The following is a 22356-nucleotide window of genomic DNA, read 5'->3' as shown; positions in this document are numbered from 1 at the left end:
TCACACCTCATACTGTGCTGTACAGCCGCAAAACATGGAACAAGCTACAAAAGGAGGGTGACTAGCAATAAATGTCAAGGATAACCACACCCCATGTTGGTACCACAACAAGAAGCAGCATGGATTAGCCATGGTCAAATACCAATGGCTAAAACCGCCTCCCAGTATATAGCCTGCTGCAGACTACTGTCCTAATACCAGGAACTGCACCTGGCCTATGTTGGAATACATGAATATATCAAGCCCCCCAAACCACATTATATTGCTTGACTGAAAATACCCAGACATACACCGGGAGCATTATACTAGCACCAACACAGTCGGAGAAAAGTTCCCAGAATCCATAAACCAAAATGCCCATGAACAACGTACCACTCCCACAAGAGGGGTAAGCATACTGGATGTGATAATCAGCAACATGTGTACTGGATGGCAAGATGAGAAGTGTATCCTTCACTGGTAAGACCAGAGCATAGAGTAATCACACTGGATATACACATCCCGACCCCAGTCCCTGGACAGAATACCACAGTGAAAAACGTGTAAATCATAGGTTGCACCCCTACAAACCGATGTGGAATCCACGAAAAGCCTGTGCAAGTGCAGAATATGGGACACACCGCAGAACATGTTATACAGGCATTCCATGAACACAGCCAGGAATGCTTGGAGTATGCAATCACAAATAGCAGCAAGACACAATGCCATACACTCAGGCATATGGCATGCTGGACTCCAGCCATTACCAAACCATGCAAGAGAATGAGGAAACTACCACATGATAGAGCAAACATAAAAAGGGAAGTAATCACTGATCAGTAGTATGGCAATAACATATGTCCAACAAGTCCAGAAAGAACAGTCAGCAGAAGCAATAATACGTCCTTTATTAGACTACAGCTCACCAACAAACAGAACCAGAGTGTAACTCAGAAAAGAATTAAGCGCTTTCATCCACCATCATGTGGACTTCTTCAGAATCAATTAAACAATTATAAACACACTATTTAAATCCATTTTGGCGCCAATTCAAATTGATTTCTTTAAAGAAACAAAGTAAAACAATAATTAAAACTTCATTTAATAATGCTTTCAACTAACAGTATATACTTTAAACTGTATTAAAATACTTATTTAAAATCTGCATTGCATACTTCATATAGTTTACATCTTATGCATAACATTTAAAATATAAACAATCTAATATTTCACTTCATGTTTGTATGTATTTCCTATCTAAATATACATACGATTCACCCAACCCTATGACCTATGATAGATGCATTCTATTATTAATGCAAAATAATAAACAGTATATTAAGCAATATATATATATATATATATATATATATATATATATATATATATATATATATGCTTATATAATGTTAAAAACATTTAGAGAAATAAAATAAAACAAAACTGTCTATATACAACAATACGTAGGAATACAACTATCACTGTTACCTAAATCCATATACATCCAATATATAAAACACAATGATACTAAAATCTTGCCAGATCCTAAATATATGTAAATATAAGTAGATAGCCCAAATAAAAACCAAAATATAGCAATAAGCAGCATAGCAAAATTAAATAAATAACTATAAATACTATATACAATATTGATCCTTAGCCATAATATGTTATAAAAATGGTTTTAATGAAATATAATCATTACATCCAGGAAAATACAAATATATGTGATAGATGCAACCATGTATCCAAACCAGAGGTTGAGCTCCCCCAACTCAGTACTGTCAAAACTAGTCAGGAGGAGAAGGTAACCACATACACCACAAACCCAGTCCCACATAGACCTACCACAACTGTAAACCAAACACATAAACACACCAAAACATTCCCGGAGGCCCTAATTACAAACACACCACACCAACAGAAGCCTTCAAAGCAGATCACAAGCAACCACAACCTCCAAACATAGCACATGCAACACATAGTACACAAAGCTGGTGTGCCAAACAGTCACAGGCCAGAAGGAGAAACAACATGCCTGATACAGTTGTAATAGGTGTCTGTATAGGCAGACACACTGCTGTCCCACTCACCAGACTGAACAAGGGAAAGGGTACAGTAAGCTGCCTGTAGGCTGCCACAATATGCCACATAACACAAGTATGCAGGTCACCCCAAAGCAAGCAGAAATATGATGCAGTCAATGTCCATGCTGGTGTGAATGACCTGAGATGTACCTCCCTGGTCTACATGAAAAGAGACATGGATGAGCTCTCTGAGTATGTACCCCAGGCCGGTATGACACTGGCCGTGTGCAGCATCCAACCCTCACCAAGAATGATGCCACAGTACAAACACAGAATGATCATGTCTAACAGGTGGCACAGTTACAGCTGTCAGTCCAAGAGGGTCTAATGTCTGTCTGCTTGAGATGTCAAGCATGACAAGCCATGCTGCTGTTCCAGGGATGGCTTGCACCTGTTACCCCTGTGTGTCTGGATACTGGATAAGGCCTTTGCCACCTCCATAGAGCCGTATGTAGGCAAGGCCAAAAAGACTACCCACCACCCTAGAAAACATAAGTGGTAAGAAACATAAGGGTAATGCTTACCAATGCCAGATATGTAAACTGCAATATGCATGCCCCTGAGGCACTTCCCAGTATGGAGAACATCGATGTCTGTGCAGTGACAGAAGACTGCTGCAAGCCTAGTGATAGCACACCAGCACTACCAGGTTATACCACATATCATGCGTTATGGCCCCAACACCTGGACCAAAACATCAAAGGAGGGGGAGTATCCATATGCAGCACAGACACCCATACGGCCAGGTAACTGACAATGCACAAAGCAGCGGAGACCACCCATGTGCACCTAAGTGTAGTCAAAACTGCTGTACAGTCTGTAGCATGCGACAGACCACACTCTCACACACAAGAACTCCACCCAGACATCCTGAAGACACTGCACAGTATGAATGTCCCACCAAATACCAGACAAGGTACACACAAATTACCACATAGGTGGCAAACCATTATGTATGCAAGGAGTAATCAGGGACCTAGGGACACAAGTCGACAGTAATCTGTCATGTGACACTCACAATGCCAATGTGGCTAGGAAGATTGTCGATATTGGACACCGTATCATGAAAGGATTCACATCTACATCAACAGAGGTCACTGTGCCACTGTACTGTTCCCTTATCAGACCCATAATCTAGTACAATGACTCATATGGGATGTACCGTACGTGACACCTGCAGCAGTTCGAAGACCTCATAGTTACCCCACCAAGAGGATAAAGGGTGTGAAATATATGTCATATGCTGCCTGGCTGTAGACACCCCAGCTGAATGCAGTCACAGACTGCCTACACAGAGGCATTGTATGTCTGTTGTACAAGGCCATGTCCAACACAGGAGTAATGGACATGCTCCACCACAGGAAATCAAAGCCATTGGAGCTGTGAGAGTGACAGATGTCAGCCTCAACACATAATGAAATAGGATGTGCCGGAGGGACAGATACATAACCCAAAGGCTCCCCACACCCAGAAACAGGATCCCAATCCATGTTAGGCAGAGCCCCTCACTGACACCCCTCAACAGGAATATTGCCAAGTGGATGGATAATCGTACATGTATACTGGGGGTCTTCACTGTGTCACGACCAGACAGAGGCACAGTAAAGAAATTCATAAATGGCCATAATAGTCACATAGCAAGGGGTGGCGAAAGACACACACACTCTGGTTAGGCTTACTAATGCCCTAGGGTGGATAGCCTGGTATGAACCCATGAACCTACGAAGATACAAATTGTACAGGACACTAAGGATAATCACAAGGCTTACTTAACTGATGGTAGGAACCATGTTGGGCATCCAGAGATATGCTCCGAATCACACAGATATTACAAACAACATACCAAACACACACACATATTGCTAACATACAACCTGACAGGTGCAGTGCAAACCCCCCCCCCCAGAATGCAAAATATCTATCCCAGCAGACTGCTGGTCCCCTGACAGCAGATGCTGAGGTAACAGCCATCATCTGCAAAGCAAAACACACAGCAGCAAAGGTATGTGATGGTGTCCTGGGCTGAGGCCAACATGGACTCCAAGAATAATGGAATGCCAAATCACACTACTGCCCAATATCAGCCTTACCACAGGATATGTACCCAAAGAGCAGTGTACAACAACAGTGGTCTTTCACAACAAAGGTGTTGCCTGAATGGATACTGCAAACTACCACCCCAGGATCCTGATAAGCTTGGTCTGCACAGCTATGGAAAGGATCAGTATGTACCGCAGACATAAAGCTATTGTGGACCTACTGATACTGGACCCTACACAGTGTGGCTGTCGTAACTGCAGATCCTGCCCCTAAACATGTGTGACCCATTTGAAGCAGTCATTAAGGTCATTGATGAGGGCAATGTGGTCCACACAGCGTAGCTGGACCGTGCATATGCTTCAAGAAAATACCCTACGAGTTCAGTATGGATATGTTCACCAGCTTAAATATATACCCCTATGTCAGTAGGGGGGTTGCAAACCAGACCAAGGACAGAACTGACATGGTCAGACATGCTGCATCCATGTCAGACTACAAAGCAGATATGAGTGGCATCCCACAAGGCCTGGTCCTGCCCCCCCTGTTCTGTATATATGTCCCATAGGTATAGGCCAAAATGGAAGGACTGTGACTGAACATGTATGCAGAGGAGTACAAACAGCCCACCATATCTGACCCCCAGCTGACACAAGCAACCCACAAAAGGGCCAACTACAAACAGACAACTGGAGCCATAGCCATGTCAGCAAGCTAATTGCAGAACTGTGTATAGACAACCACCGTGGATATACAGTAAGTACCCACAAATTACCACACAGGTGTTAACCCATTACGTACCTAACATGTAATGAGAGACCTGGGGACAAAAGATGATAGATATCCTGCACTGGACAAACATGTGGCTGTAGTGTTCGCAGAAACATACTATATACCCACCCAATCATGAAGGTTGTCAGATGTAGATATGAGGAGGTCACTGTGGCTCTGCAGTCATCCTTCATCAGCGTCACAATTGACTACAATAGCCCCTGTGGGATATACCTCAGCAGACACCTCCATCAACTGTAAAGTCCACAAAAGTACCCCACCAGGAGTAGCAAAGAGCATGAACAGATGCCATGTGTTGCCTGAGTAAACAAACTGCAGCCCCACACACTGCCATACTGACCAGCTACAGGCAAGCTGTGCCTGATGTATGAAGCCATGTCCAACCTGGAATCAAAGAACATGCTGCACCTTGTACAATCTGAATGGCAGTGAGCTATGCACATGAGAGACCTGAACCCCAGCACTGACATACATAGGACAAGCTGTACAGAATGATCCATAACACAGAAGGCACCCCCACTCGTCAGTAAACTCCCGGTACAGGTCAGCCAGAGAGTCACCTATCTACACCCCTCAAGAGGAATCCTGATGAGTGGATGGGAGATGGTAGGCTAACCCTGGGTATCACTGTTATGTCAGAGGTAGACAGAGGCACAGTATACTAACCATGACATATGTCATGGCAAACTCCAGTTACAATGTGTGTCGAAGGACAAACACACCCTGTGACTAGCATCAGAAATGGCCTAGGGAACATCGCTAGTGTTTGCCAATGTCCACCCATGTTGTGGAATACACTACCAATGTTGGACGAGCCTGGTGTAGGTAGTCCATATCTGAACATAATGCAACATGGTCATATTGCACAACTGGCCCCTACACAGTCTGTTGTGCTCATTATGAAGATGTCAAGCAGTGATAGGACTAAAGCGCAGGATACTGTCCACTACAGTGAAAGTACTGAACCAGTACACTATACGGTACTACAGTCTTAGGTCATTATGAAAGTATGTTGACAACTGTCTGCAAAGTATCCCATGCAATCCATGCAGGCACAGTATAATCCCTGTTGTGGCAGACACGAAGCAGTTGGCCAGTTAGTACACAACATGACACCCAACACACAACCATAAACGTGAGATATTGTTGAAGTTCACACACACACAAATATGTGGTGGACTTCAGAGTGCAACATATGGAAAGCTCACACTGGGCATGCTCGCACACTTTGATAAATGAGGCATATGTCAGACAACATGCCATGGAAAGGCTGAACTGGGCATGCTCACACACTTAGGCCATATCTCCGTTTAGCAGTTGGCCACACATATCTGGTATTTGTACATGTCATTCCAGGAACCAACCACAACACAGCAATCTGCCCAGTGCACACAGTAAATGACTACAGAGACATAAGTGATATAGTGGATAACCGACATATGTAAACATCTTCCACAGATACACAAGTTGGTCATAGGAACAGGGAATGCTATGGCAATAAAGACCTGCAAACAGTAGAACAGCACAACAAATATTGTGCATCTGACAATTGAACATATGGGTGTAGAGGTCAATACTAGGCTTGTTGCCCTAGGGAATGACAGCTCAGCCAGAGTGTGCTTGGCATCTGCACCCCCAGTACAGTAGGCTACTGTGCCACTGTAAAGTAGGTCACATAAGGCAACATGTGAGGCTAGTGAGCTGTGCCTCTGTCAAGCAGGGGCACAGTGGTGATCCCAGGGTTTGAATGTGCTAAGCCATAGCCATGTTGTCGGTGTGTGCTGGAAGAGGGTTGCTGAGGATATCTAACAGTAGGTGGCCGTCAATAACAGACTGAGGAGAGCCCTATCTGCATTCTCTGTACAATTCCACTGTCAACACTGTGTTGTGATGATTATGTGTGAATGAAGTGCCATGCTGGAACTGTTCACAGATGTCCTCCCTCTGTGGGCTACAGCTCTGCAATGTATTAGCTCACTCTGTCTGTTGTACGGCTCATATATGGCTGGTGTACACCTGACAGGTGTCTTGTTGTGGAACAGTCATGGGTATATGTGGGATAGCATGATCAATGCAAACCGTACACATGCTCATAGAATGCAATTGTCAAGGATTATGCTGAGTGGCCAGTATAGTCCCCCAGCATGGGTCCTCTGAAATCATCCACCCCAGTCTTCACGAGTGTAGAGTCTGCTTGTGCTAAATACAGTTTGTGTGCAGTGACAACCTTGCCTGGGGGTGGAGATGGGATATGGATGTCCAGGGAAAGGTGGGTATGGTCAGATATCAATAATGGTGGTCTACCTCTGGTGTGGAACAGTGATTACCCATGTTGCAGATGGACAGGTGCAATATGTATTCCCCCATGTGGCTGCGGTGTGTGGTTCTGCCATAAAACATGGACCCACAAATTGTAGTGGCTGTAGGGTGAAGTGGTAGAGGCCTGAGTAGTTCTCACACACAATATGCCTGTACCTGATGTTAACAACTGGAATGGTGTATGTGAACACATGCATATCCCGGCACTGTTCCCAGGGAAGCTAAGTGTGTGTCCTGGATGTGGGTGTGGTGTTCTGGACTGGTTTTGTTGTGTGTTACAGGTCCTGTGGTCACAAAGCATGGTATAGAACATAACCTGCCAGTGCGATGTGCATATCTGACCCTGACGTAGGTGGCTGCAAATGCATATATATGCTATCCCCCACCTGACAGGTAGTACTACATGTACATACTTCTGTAGAAATAAAGATGTCAGCACCCTATAAATACTGCAGGTGCAGAACAGATGCCCAGTAATTCGGATAGTGCGCTCTGCTAATGCGTCTCCCTCAAGTGTCGTAATATAGTTAGGTAGGAGTTTGAATCCTACAAATGCTCAGTGTGTGTGTGTGTGTGTGTGTGTGGGGTTTGTGTGTGTGTGAAAGTCTGTGTGAGGGAAATGTCCCTTTTGGCAACTGGGAAAACACACTACAGGATGCACATTCCCCTTTCTAAACACTGATGATGTCAGCACCCTATAAGTACAGCAGGAGAAGGGAAACCTTCCAGTAATGCGAATAGCGCACTCCGCTAATGCGTCCGTCTCGAGTGTCATAGCATAGTTAGGTAGGGGTTTGAATCCTGCAAATGCTCAGTGTGTGTGGAGGGGGTTAGTGTGTGTGCAAGTCTGTATGAAAGAAATATCCCTTTTGGCAACTAGGAGAACACACTACAGGATGCACATTCCCCTTTCTAAACACTGATGATGTCAGCACCCTATAAGTACAGCAGGAGAAGGAAAACCTCCCAGTAATGCGAATAGCACGCTCTGCTAATGTGTCCGTTTCGAGTGTCATAACATAGTTAGGTAGGGGTTTGAATCCTGCAAATGCTCAGTGTGTGTGGAGGGGGTTAGTGTGTGTGCAAGTCTGTATGAAAGAAATATCCCTTTTGGCAACTAGGAGAACACACTACAGGATGCACATTCCCCTTTCTAAACACTGATGATGTCAGCACCCTATAAGTACAGCAGGAGAAGGAAAACCTCCCAGTAATGCGAATAGCGCGCTCTGCTAATGCATCCGTCTCGAGTGACATAACATAGTTAGGTAGGGGGTTTGAAAGTGGCAAGTGTGTGTGTGTGTGTTTGGATGTGGGGAGTTTGTGTGTGTGCAATTCTGTATGAAAAACATGTTAGTTTTGGCAATCAGGAGATCACACTACCTGATGCACATTACCCTTTCAAAACACTGATGATGTCAGCACCCTATGAGTACAGCCAGAGAAGAGGAACCATCTAGTAATCCGAATAGTGCGCTTTGCTAATGCGTCTTTCTCACTTGTCGTGACTTAGTTAGGTAGGGGTATGAATCCTGCAAATGGCAAGTGTGCGTGTGTGTGTGGGGGTAGTAGGGTGTGTGTAAATGCAAGTGTGAGAGAACAGATCCTTTTGGCAAATACTACAATACCCCAGATGCTGCATATTCCCCCAGTAAACACAGGGGATGTCACCACACTATCAGCACAGCCAAACAGGGCTAGTTGACCAGTAATGCCAATAGTGCGCTCTGCTACTGGGTCTATTACCATTGTCAGAGTACAGATAGGTATGTTTTGGTAACCCACGACTGCCATGTGTGGTTGTGTCACACATTATGACCTTGTGTGGGTCTTTGTGCATAACAATGCATGCTATTGCCTAAACCAGCAATGGCATTGCACACATGATGTATGTGTGTGACACATACACATAAATACCTGTGACCTGCAGTAGTTACCATGTCTGACACATGCCTCAAGTGGATAAATGGTATTTGCAATGCATAACAATATGACAGTGTCTTACTGTGCAGGGGCCGCACCCGGTATGTGTCTATACAGTGTGGGTGTATATGGTAAAATACCTACAGCAGGGGATACACATCTGGTCTGGGCCATATAGTCTACATGTAGTCGATGTACAGGTGCTGCATGTTCCTACCCGTTGTGGGAGTGGTAACATGTCATTCCACTGCAATTCAGTGACCACATGCTGGGAACCCTTCAACTAGTGTGTTGTAGCTACAGTAATGCTCAAGCACAATGTTTGGCTGGATGCAGTCATATAAAGACAGTTCTTGAGACTGTCATATTGCCAGTGTTGTTATGGAGGATAGGTGGTTTTCCTGTGTGTGGGAGGGTTGTGTGTGCCAGGCTATGAACCAGACGGCAGTCCGACACACTGTTAGCTGCACATGAATAGGCCCTGATGCTTTGTGCTGTGCCAACAACCTGGAGGTGTGTGTATCTGTGGTGCCTTGGGATACCACCCCCCTGTCCATGTGTGTTACTTGTGTAGGGGACGACAGGCATGGTATGAGGCATAACCTGGCAGTGATGGGTTGCACCTGTGAGCCATGCATCAGGACTCTGGTACTGCACAGACATTGCAGTTCACCGTGCTCTGGACAGTGTCCAGTGCATGCATCTTGTGGTGTACACTGCTGGTGTTGTGTAGCAGCACTGTTAGTGTCCTAACCTGTGTGATACCCACAGAGGTGGCTATGTAATCCGTGTCCTGCAGCATAAGGCAGTATGTGTGTATCAAGGAGCTTCGCCAATATACATTGGGCCATGGTTGTCACGTGCAAGCTGCCCCTTGCACATCATTGTGGCTTCCCTAGCATGTAAGCACACGTTGACAGCCAGCGGATACCCTATGAATGACATTGGAGACTGAGCAGAATGTAGACATACAACACCCTTCCTACATATAGTGGTAGCATACCTGGTGAGGGTATGTTGGCAACCAAGATCAGGCTCATACTGGCCCGTGCCACATGCTGAGAGATCCCTTCTATGTTCCCCATCATGTAGTCCAGGGAGGTATGTCTCAGGTCATCCAAAGTGTCCATGCCTCTGACTGACCTGTATGCATGTGTTTTGTGGTGGACCATAGTGCCCCTGAGGCATATCACTGTGACCTTCACCATATACAGCCTGTTGAGTGGGACCCCACTGCAGCGCCCAAGATAGGTACCTGACACATCTGTAGCAGGTGTGTTGTGTAGCCCTACAGGCTGTGAGTGTGTGGCACACGGGATGTGTGTGCCATGTGTGGCATGTGCTCTGTTCCGACGTAACATATGCCTGTGTGCCAGCTGCCGAGGTGTGTGATGCTCAGGCAGGATGCTATTCTGAGTCCCCACGTATGCCCCAGTGTGTTCAGCATGCTGTCAGTGCGTGTCTATGTCTGACTTGTATTGTAGTCACTGTAGTATGACATGCCACCTGACAGGGTATGGCATTACTGGGTTCAGGGAGCTCAGTCCCCAGATTGGCTATGTGGTGGCATCCCACACATGTGTTGTACGTTCCTGGCCAAGGGTGATGGTTGACTGCATACATGTGGCAGCTGTGACATTTCCACATGACTCACATAAACCACACCTGGACCATAGAGGTGATTCACAGGTTACCTTTGCACATGCTACCCTAGTAGTGTGATTGCCATGGTGAGTAACAACACATAGGGCCAATGGGGAACAACATACTGAAGGTGTGTATGTGTGGGTGTACTGCTACTGTTTCATAGCAATGGCATATATGACTACACACGTGGGTAAATGCCAGGTAAGACATGTGCAATGTGTCACAGGCAACGTACATGTGAACAGGACGGACAGTGACGTTCTGTCATGTGTAAACTTGACATACGTATCGTACGCTATGCAGATGTCACTAGGAGTCCACAGAAGCACTGTAACTCTGCATTGCAGGTGGAAGCAGTGTTCCAGGGAACCCCAAGCGAACATGCATGCAAACAAAGCTACAGTAAGCAGGGCTGGAAGTAGTTCATTGTACAACAAAGAAGGGGTAACACTAACAGTAAGTAACAGTGCAAATATGTAGGCACTATCAACATGTACCCAGGAATGCACAGCGCAGATGCCCATGGTAGAACTGATATTAAGTCATAGTTAATTGTGATTTGGATTACATTGGTACTGCACACATATCAACATGCGCAAACATCCACATTGCATAGTCGTTGTGGGCAACTTGACACCATTACTGTACATGTCCATCATTGCATATCACTACTTGCATTGGCTTCCCCCCTGTGCTACCCATGTATGTGGCTATCTGTTGACATCCTTACCACCGGCATGCAATAATGTGCAGCTGTTACACTTTGGTACGTACTATGGGTGCAGATAACAATTCAGGACAGTCATACGGTTACTGCATCAGGCATGCTGGGATATACACACAGTCATATCAGCACACTGTACTGTTACCAACATGATACTACTAATACACTTCTATGTAGTCACCCTGTGCATCAGCAATGTGTTTACCTGTTCCCGCAATGATGTTGGAGATTGCAGGAGGTGGCACAGTGTCATCATATGCACAGGGTGTGAATTAGGTATGCCTGCGTCTGCCACTGATACCACCAATTGACATGTGTGTGTATGTGTGTTGGTGAGGGACCGCAGTACAGGGTGGGGCACTGTTGGTGCAGTCTGTGAGTGTATGTGGTAGCCCTAGGTGTTAACATTTCGCATGTGTGTATGCACGCACACAGTTCCACCTCATGGCTGCCATATACAGGGGTTTGTGGACAGCCACAGACTGCACCTAGCAGGTCATACAGATCAGTGTCTGTGGGCATGGACATGGTACCTGTGCCTGGCAGGGGTGCTACGGTCCGTATCCAGTACTAAGCCAGACTGGGTACTGTCATCAGAAGCGGGAGTGTGTTGACTGGACCCAGGTCCCTGTTGGGACTGTCCAGAGCCACGTGCATGTGGTCTCCTGGGGCTTTCCGATGACAGCACAGACCCAGCATTGCTGGGGCTGCTGCTGGCACTATGGGGGCATGCGCGGGCCTGTTGTCGTCCGCGCCGACTGCCAGCTGCTGCTGTTGCTGGCATACGGCCACGTCGACGCCGCAACTGCCCACCATTGCCCTGGCTCATGGACATTTGGTTGTGGAACTGCTGTAATATGTCCCCACAACTTCTGTCTATGACATCGGTGAAATTACGGATAGCATCCGCGATGTCACGCATACTGTCAGTCATGGCTGTGTGACATGCTCTCAGCTCCCTCAGACCCTGTCTGGTGTACCTTTCCATACGTGACTGTGCCTGCATGACAGCCCGAAACATAGCTGAGGTTGACAGACCTCTCTGGGCACGTCTGGCAGAGGCAGTATGCCCACGGATGCTCCCACGAGAACCCATGGGCAACTGTCTGTGTGGTACCATCGCAGGACCCTGCCCATGGCTGCTGTGTGGGGAAGCATGTGCCACAGATACCACATTACCCTGTTCAATGCCCACTGTATCCTGTCCATCAACTAGGGACAATGGTGACAAAGGATGTACTGGCAGGATGACTGTGCGCAATGATGGGGTTGACAGCTGTGTACTGTCAATTGGCTGACCAATGGCGGACCCTGACACACCTTCCTGTACCATTACACAGATATCATCATTACCAGTACCTGTGGCACCAGATTCAGGTTCCCTGCTGCAGGACACCAGAGCAGCACCAGAACCTGTGGGAGGAAGACAGGAAACACAGTTTACAGTGTCCACACAATGTTACCAGTGATGCACGTATGCACACATGCACACATGCACACATGGACACATGCACACATGGACGCAGGCACACATGCAGACATGCACACGTGGACACATGCACACATGCACACAGGCACACATGCACACATGCACACATGCACACAGGCACACATGCATGCATGCACATGTGGACACATGCACACATGCACACGTGGACACATGCACACATGCACACATGGTCACGTGTACACATGCACACATGCACACGTGGACACAGGCACACATGCACACATGCACACATGGACACAGGCACACCGGCACACATGCACACATGGACACAGGCACACCTGCACACATGCACACATGCACACCCCGCAGTATACACACAGAGCACTACTGAGTTACACTAGTGTTACTAGCACTATCAGGACTATTATAGGTATTGTTAAACACACTCACCAGCATGGATGGCCTGCCTTGCTGTAACCCCGGAGGGACCTGAAGAAATGATGAGATTAATGTCAGTGGACACAACTGTGCCATTGATACTGCATATGATACAGTGCAGTAGTACACCAGTTGCCTTTCACACGTCAGCTGCTGATATTGCCAATATCACACATGCACAATTACATACTATGTTGACAGCTACATACCACGGACACACCTTACACATGCATAAACTAACAGTGTACAGAACAGTCAAGTGTACATATGGCATATTACCTGCACGCTCCATGTCGTGCTGCTGTGTGGATCCAGCCTCCATCATGATGCAGGTGTATTGCTGTTGCTGTTCCGGGGCTGGAGCCACAACACTTAGGAGTAGCCCCTCCAGTCTGGTGAGGGGGGATGTGGCCACCCCACCTCCTGTGGCAACCTGTTGCCTGTGGATATCCGACGCACACTGACGGACATTTCTGATTAAATCACTGCAGTGATGTCATACCTGCTCATATGTCCTATTATGCGTGCCAATGTCATTTACCCTACGGACAAGGTCTTGCCACAGTGCAGCCCTCTCCTGCTGATTCTGGCTGGTGCGGGAAAACAGTATGTCATACTCCCGCACCAGGCTCTGGTGTATCTCCTCATCTTCCGCTGCAGAGTAGGTGGGATTACGCTGATGCGCCATCTCCTGGAAGAGAACACAAACAGGATATCAGCAGACTATGTCAGCAATATATGGCACACATACTATACATGATACTCATGTGTAGTGATATACTACTACTCCCATATGTTGCATGTGTGTGTCTCGTGGTGGATACACAAGTACATGGCCAGATATCAGTGCTCAGCCAACACCTGTGCAACAATACCTGCCACATTCCATACAACATAGTAGCATGCCCCATCGGTCAGCACACTGCGACAGGTCCAATGCACAACCTCACTCTGGGGGTTCATACCAAGGTACTGTATGTGGACCGCCATCCACTAGGGTGATGTGGACACAAGTTACTCGGCCTGGATATACATATCCCACCACCACCACCAGCACAGTAGACTACTTTGATATGTATGTGATTAGACAGTTATTCACTTGTTAGGACTGAGATGGTATCCATGCAGCCCACTGGGCCAGTGGAAGCCACAACCCACACTGCTAACCCCTTTGTGAATGCTTACCATGGACATCCCACAGATTGCATGAAACTTGCACACAAATTTCTAACCCAGACCCTATGCACAAAGGTTAGGCATCCTGTCCGGTGGACCCCAGACAGAGGCAGATTGTATAACAATAGCAGGAGGCTACTGCAGGACAGAGCAGATTCACATTAAGGGAAGGCATCTGTGGTCAGCACTGGTAATACGCTACGGTCTCTCATAACAATGGCCATGGCCTACTCTGGGAGGGAAATGGCCACAAACACTATAGATAACCACAAGGCCTTCTTCAGTTATGTTACACATATGGACCAAATGCCTCAGATATGCTCTGAGTTAATACACACCTACTTAACATTCACCGAACACACAGATATTGGCAACATTCTTGCAGACAGGTTCGGTGCACGTATCCCCCCTCCTTCTCCCCCACAAGTTGAAATACTTATCACAGCTGTATGTAACCTCCCTATCATCTCACATGTCCAGGTGAGGGCCGCCCTCAGCAAAGCAGAACACACAGCATCACTGTGACCTGATGGTTTCCCTGGATGTGTGCTACTCACTCCAAGAGGACATATACAACCGCATATAAGACTGATATTTAACCTTGGCCATACTACAGGATATGTACCTGGACACTGGCATACAGCAACAGTGGTCCCACACCACTAAGGAAGCACCTCTACTGACCCTGGGAACTACTACATCATAAGCATAACCGGCCTGGTCTGCTAAGCTATGGAATTATTCAGTATGGGACGCATATACAGTGATATTGGGTACCTGCAGACACTTGTTCCCGGCCAGTTTGCCTTTGTGATGGGCTGATCCTGCCTTTTGAACATGGCTGACCTTTCAAAACAGTCACTACAGCCATTGCTGAGGGCAGCGCACAGACAACTGCTGCCAGGATCATGGCCTAACACTGACTGACATGTAATGTATAGTCATCCCCTTTTGGTGGAACTACGTACACACAACATATCACATGGACATACCTATAGATACAGACCTATGACACATTTGGAGGGTTCACAGTATGCAGACTATTAACCTGCTACTTTACATTACCTGTGTTTGTCGCAGCTGGTTGCGTTACCACTACTTCTGCTTCCTGCTGCTGCTGGCACAGCTTGCTACTGTCACTGCTGACAGCTTAGACTCACAGTGTGTAGCGTGTGTATTTTTTTTTCTCTCACTCTCTGTCTCCGTCTCTGTCTGTCTCTCTCCCTCTGTCTGCTTCCAGACAGTGCAATGAATGTATTGCATGTGTGGAGTGTTAGTACAGGATGCTTTTGTAGGTATCTGCATAGGTCCATGTGATGGCCTCTGCACCAATTGTAAGCCAGCATTTGCTAATTGCATGCAGCCAGTTGTGTACTGATTGCAGTTCTCACTGTGATTTCAGGACAGTGCTATAAAAGGGTATGTGAGATAGGCGTTGCCCTTTCAGATTGTAAGGCGGGGACCATGCTGGTATGCTGTGGACACCGTTCTGTGAGTGTAAAGGTTAGTATCTCTCTCATGATTCAGGCTGTGTTGTAGATTCACATTTCTCCATTCCTCTCTCCTGTTCCCTGTAGTAAGTGTGTATGCACAATGACACCTACAACTATATATATATATATATATATATATATATATATATATGTAAATATACATACATTTATATATGTACATTAACTGACATTATTACCTACTAGCTACCAACTAGCATGGCTGTTTCTGTTCACACACTACTATTATGGGAATCCACTAGTTTTGACAGTAATTCTAAATGACATGCTTTGTGTACTACACATCCTATATTCCCTTTACATTCATTCCTACTATTACATGATATATTTATTTTAGCACAATGCTCTTGTATAAGAGTCATGGCTTAGTGGTAGGTCATACAGACTACTGTTTCCAAGGTCCTGGGTTCGGGACTGACAGTGGTATTTTATTTTGCTTTTGAACTGACTACAGGACCTGTCAATCAGAGTGATTAAGGCACTTTTAAGCAGTTGTAACCGGGTTAGCGCTGGTTTGCGCGGAGCTCACGCATGCGCACTGGCATTTAGCTCCGCGCACACCCGATTACAACCGCTTAACAGTGCTTACTCTGGCGCACACCCGCGCTATTTTCTTTGAAAGAAATGAAAATGGGGAGACAGGAAAGTGGTGAAAAAGGGGTCACAAAGAGGGTAAGACAGTAGGGAAACAAGCTTGGGATTTGCAGGTGGGATGTAGGTAAGGCCCATAGCTGCCCATTTCTTCATCAGCAACAGCTGTGCATATGTATGTAATTTGGTGTGACATTTGAAACCTTCCACCCCTGAGAGAGGTGTCAGGACAACAATAATACTTGTTGTACAGCCAATTGTAATTGATAGTTTCCATGTCCAGCAGGCATGTGTGCGGAATGGGCAGCAATGTATGGGGCGTAATATTTTTGTGGGTACAGAGTGCCCTTTTTTTTTTTTTTTAAGGTGAGAGTGGTATGTCAGGTGAAGGAAGTCGGTATAGCTGGGGAGGTAGGTTGGGTAGGTCAACAGACAAGACAAACAAGACACATACAGGGGCGGTGTATGACACATGTGGGGGGGTTACACAATTGATGGGCAAGGAGGTTTGGATATCCAGAGCCCATGAGCCCACAGATGGCAACAGTGGAACTGATATCCCCACCCATAGGTAGTTGCCACTGTTCCTTCACTGCCCAGGACGGGGCTGTGCTGGGGGCTGTGTAGGCCAGGCAACAGGCATGCCCGTAAGTTGTGCCACCTGTGCCTCAAGCTGGCGTAGGGGCCCAAGAACAGAGTCCTGGATCTCCATACGCACCACAGTCCAGACGCTACGGAGGGTGAGTGGTGGTTCTCCTCCGGCCACACTTGCAGAGGGGGGACGAGCCCCATCCCCTGCAGCGCTTCCACCCACAGGTGGCACAGGGCCACCGGAGGAGGGTCCAGACTGGGCACTAGTGCCAGGTGCACTCGCCAGCTGAGGTGGGAGAGGTAGGTCCGCAGGACCCCGCCTTCCCTGTCGTCCTATGTTTTGCATTATGTCATGACAGTTTGGGTTAGTGACATATAATACCATTCACAATTAGTTGTAACAGCATGCATTAGTATTCCCATTAACCAAACACCCAGATATGACACCATTGAACAGCGAGCATAACACATGCATAATTTGAACAGCAATACACAGTCCAACAACATGCAGGGTTGATTGATGGCAGCAGGCCATCAGGTTTGGATGTATGAACAGGGCAGATGCATCAACGGACATGCAAATATTTATGACCCAACAGGACAAATGTTGAGGGGTGTTAATTGTGATTGCACATACCATTTTCACATGGAATGGGTTATATGTGGTTATAGGGTGGGGTGAAGAAAATAATATTAACACCTTCGAATACCAATACATATGCTGTACATTTCTAATAGCTGCACATATATACACACTACTGTTCTAACTACAGTTTCCTATATGATAACTACTTCAACTTGGTGATAGGACTGTTACTGCTACATCAATATACATTTTATTGTTCTTCATACACATTCATATCTAGCTTTGTTCAGCTACATCATCCTGCTACATTTGCTTTATATAGCTATAGACAACTGTGGATGTTTGGTATATCAGACAATCATACTATCTGCATATTGCAGACTGAGAGCAACATATCCAGATTTTGGGATACACATTCCAGCTGCAGCAACACTTTGAACAGATTTCGCTGTTTGGTTTTGCTTCTCACATGCATTTCATTCTGTACTGACTGCAGTATACTTTATTCAGGGTTATTACTACTGTATTGCTGGATTCATGACACTTTCTCACACTCTCTCACTTGTTTTCATTTTACTATTCAGGATGGTACTTACTTCTAGGCTTTATTGACATGTTTTACCTGTAGTTATTACAATCCTTTCCAGCAGTCTCACTTCTGTCATGTTTCAGTATTTCAACAGGGGTATATTTCACACATGTGATTTGCTCATCTTCTGCAGCTGTACTTTTCAGCGTGCTGCAGGTTGTGTACTATTATATTACAGGTGGGGCATCTTTATTTCAGACTTTATTTCAGACATTTTAATTTTTCTGTTTGGATTACAGACTGCAACACACTTTTGTAATCAAGCAATACTTGCAAACACTCTTACACTTGTTACTTGCACATTCTATTACTTAGTGACTACACTGCACTCTTTTGCTAACTGTCATACTTTTATATTTCTTTACAGTTACTGGGAGAGGATTACTGACCTGCCTGGTGGCGCAACCGCACCAGCCTATCGCCATAGGCTCTGCGGTTCGCAGAACGGACACCTGCAGCTGTAATATAAATTAAGTAATATTGGAATACACATCTCCATAATATCAGCTAGTTTAAATTCTTACATACATAATTACATGTAACTTACTCAGTAGTGGGGCGTTGGGCATTTGCCGGGCCTCCTGGATCCAAAGGTTCAATTGGTCCTGCTTGTGTCTCTTCAGGTCCGCATGGTGGTGACGAACCTGCTCACCAGTCCTTGGAATCCCTGCGGCACTGGTGAGATCATGAGCCAACCGGTCCCACGCCTCAGCCCTATATGCTCCCCACAGGACCTGGCCCTGCATGAGTTGGGCCTCATGATCGTGGACTAGGAGCCAGACCATGTATCTGGACTCCTCAACGCCCCACCTCTGTGCTTGAAAGCAACTACCCTCACCTACTCCTGTCATTCTGGCTGCAAGTCAGTTCTACAATCGTTTATGCTGTGTATTCCCACCTATGGGGCTTATATAGGCCGTTTTTCCCACACATATCTTTGATTGGCCATTTTAGAATTGTATCAACTTCACTAAACCTGCTTTGTCATGCTCCACTTTGTATTCATTCCTATATATTTGCTATTACTGCATTTATAGGTACTGCTGTCATGGCTTAGTGGTTCAGTACCTTGACTATGGTGTATAGTATCCTGGGTTCGAACCTAGCCACTGCTTTTTATTTTTTATGACTGTCTAGACAAGCTGAGGGGTGTGTCTGTGTAAAGGCAGTTTTGATACAGCTTGCTGAACGTTGCCCGCCGGTTGGCTTGTTTGCGCGGTGCGCAGCTCCGCGCAAACGGGGTATGCTGGTTTAAGCCTCATTTGGCTATCAGCACGCATATTACGCTCAGCTCAGCTAGGGGCACATAGTTTCAGCGTGTTAAACCACTGCTCACCTACGGGCACTCATTTTGCACCTGTTAAACCACTGCTCACCTACGGGCACTCATTTTGCACCTGTTAAACCACTGCTCACCTACGGGCACTCATTTTGCACCTGTTAAACCACTGCTCACCTATGGGCACTCAATTTGCACCTGTTAAACTACTGCTCACCTACGGGCACTCATTTTGCACCTGTTAAACCACTGCTCACCTACGGGCACTCATTTTGCACCTGTTAAACTACTGCTCACCTACGGGCAGATGCACTCACCTTGTTAAACTGTAGCTCAGATATAGGCACATCTGGCATCTTTTATTATTTTGTTATCTCACATTTCTTCAAAATAAATGGACTATTTCATTACATTTTACATAAACTATGATTTTATATGTGTACATGTTTGTCAGGGACTTGTTTCGTGCTTATTTTACTAGAAATAAAAATTGGTGTTGTGGGGGCTCGAACCATGAATGCCTGCTCTTCAGCCGACGTCTCTACCACTACGCTATTGCTTCTTGTCTTACTTGGCATATTTAGTTCTTATATCCTTTTCCACTGACTGCTAACTGTGGCTAAGCTACGGGCACGCCCGCGCAAACGAGGGCACACACGGGCAAACATCTTTACGATTGAAAAAATTATATAACATGTTCATTTATATATTTTATGTTCATAGTCTGTGGGGGCATGTGTTGTGTTGTGTTTATTCACATTTCCATGGCCTCTGTCGTGGGTGTTTACTTTGGGCAATTTTACTCTTCTGGGGGCATGTCCGCTTGCAGGCTCGGCCTACGGACACGCCCCCTACTGTCTTCCACGGACCGTGTTAGCCTTAGGTGTGATTCAGCATGCTCTCATGAATATGCAGAGCATGCTGACATCACTCCGTTTAACTGCAGCCTCCATGTAAGAGTTATAACTCTTACACGGAGGCTTCGTGAATCCTGCCCTAAGTCTTTAATGCCATCTAAATTTGTTCCACTATTACAATTGCAGAACATAATTGTATGAACACTGTTTTGTTAAACAGAAAAGCTTTGAAGTGTGTATACAGACCATAGATAATTGTCTGTTTTGTATTAAATGCACTTTCAATGATTTATTTAAAATGCTTACATATTCAAATCAGTCATCAAACAGACTTACTTTTCTGAAATGTATTACTCATCACAAGTCGGCAGCTTACAAGCCAAAAGGTTTCAGTCTTAGCCCAAAAGCTTTGTCTGCATGGAGTTCTCTCTCTCTCTCTCCAAACAGAATAGTATAGCATGTTGTTTCTACTTAATTCTGTGCCTTGTAAAGAGGCTCTGTGACTGGATGCTCTTTTAACTGTTCCCTTCCTTTCATCAGTGTGTTTATTATGCTCATCCTTATGTCATTCTTTATCACTGTCTGCTCTCCCTGCAAAGAGAATATCTCACAAGAAGAGTTCCATCACTTTCAGCTGGATTTGGACCTGTCATTTAAATTCCTTCCACAATTTGTTCCATCACTTGACTCCAAGGCACACCTTCTATAGTCCTCAGCTCCTTGCACATCAACAACTGCCAGTATCTCAACTCACCGGCTTCAATTCAGTCAACTCACCGACTTCAAGTCAGTCATCAAAATTATTGTTTTACCGTCTATATCTATACATCTTCAACTCCATCCACTAACATTCTAAAATCCAGCGTTATGGTACCCCCCCTTCAGACCCACACACGCCCACACACCACACACACACACACACACACACACACACACACACACACACACACACACACACACACACACACACACACACAAAACTGAATTTCCTGTGTAATGTAGCCAAACTTCCCCATTTGTATAAATTCCAACTTGGGTCTCTCGAAAAAAATAAGCCCACACCTAGTGGAACTAAGCAGGAAGAGCAGGAAAATGTAACTGTGACTGCAAATATTCATTATAGTATAAGATATTTTCTACACAAGTCCCTGAGACACAACCCAAGCAGTAAAACAAAAATATTTATGGACTGTATGCATTAATGAATGCCTGAACAAAGTGCTTCTACTGCTTTCTTCTTAAAAATACAATTATGCTTGTAAACATATGTGCTAAGTTCTCAGTTGTTCTACCAACATAGAAAGCTGTACAGACTGTGCAACATGGAACATAAACTACATTATGATATCATAACCTTAACCTCGCACCAACTGTCAGTCATGGAAATGATATATTCAAGTATGGAGCTACATGGGAATTTTGCCTTCCCCTGTATTTTGTTTTCCTACAGTTGAAGCTTTGATTTATTTCATCTGTCTGGAGCTTCAGCTGCATTAGTGCTGCAGAAGTATACTGGAAGTAGCCGAGATATGATCTAAGGCCTATAATGTGAAATGCATGGTTTCACCCTTGCAGCTATGGCAGTTTATTGCAGATATCAGTGGCATTATTGTGCACTAGGGCCATTGCTAGTGTGGGAATAGAAATAGATCCTGTTTATTCAAGACAAATGATTGAGTAGTACTCTAACAGTGGAGAATGTGGGAATAAGGACAGTCAAGTTCTGGAGTTATAAGGAAAATTATGTAGGGAGGCTACTTATTTATTGACATTGGTTTAC

At 45.6% G+C, this 22356-nt stretch overlaps 1 protein-coding gene across 3 annotated transcripts in view; it reads left to right on the top strand.

Moving 5' to 3' along the window:
* LOC122817286 (voltage-dependent T-type calcium channel subunit alpha-1G-like) overlaps window positions 1–22356 on the top strand; it is a 1023270-nt gene that overhangs the window by 991146 nt on the left and 9768 nt on the right. The gene's annotated exons all lie outside the window — the stretch shown is intronic.

This window comes from Protopterus annectens, chromosome 12.part0, assembly GCF_019279795.1.
Source record: "Protopterus annectens isolate FY-2018-M chromosome 12.part0, PAN1.0, whole genome shotgun sequence".
NCBI classification, from domain to species: domain Eukaryota; kingdom Metazoa; phylum Chordata; order Ceratodontiformes; family Protopteridae; genus Protopterus; species Protopterus annectens.
The sequence above is the reverse complement of the archived record's forward strand: the minus strand, read 5'-3'. Positions and strand labels throughout refer to the sequence as shown.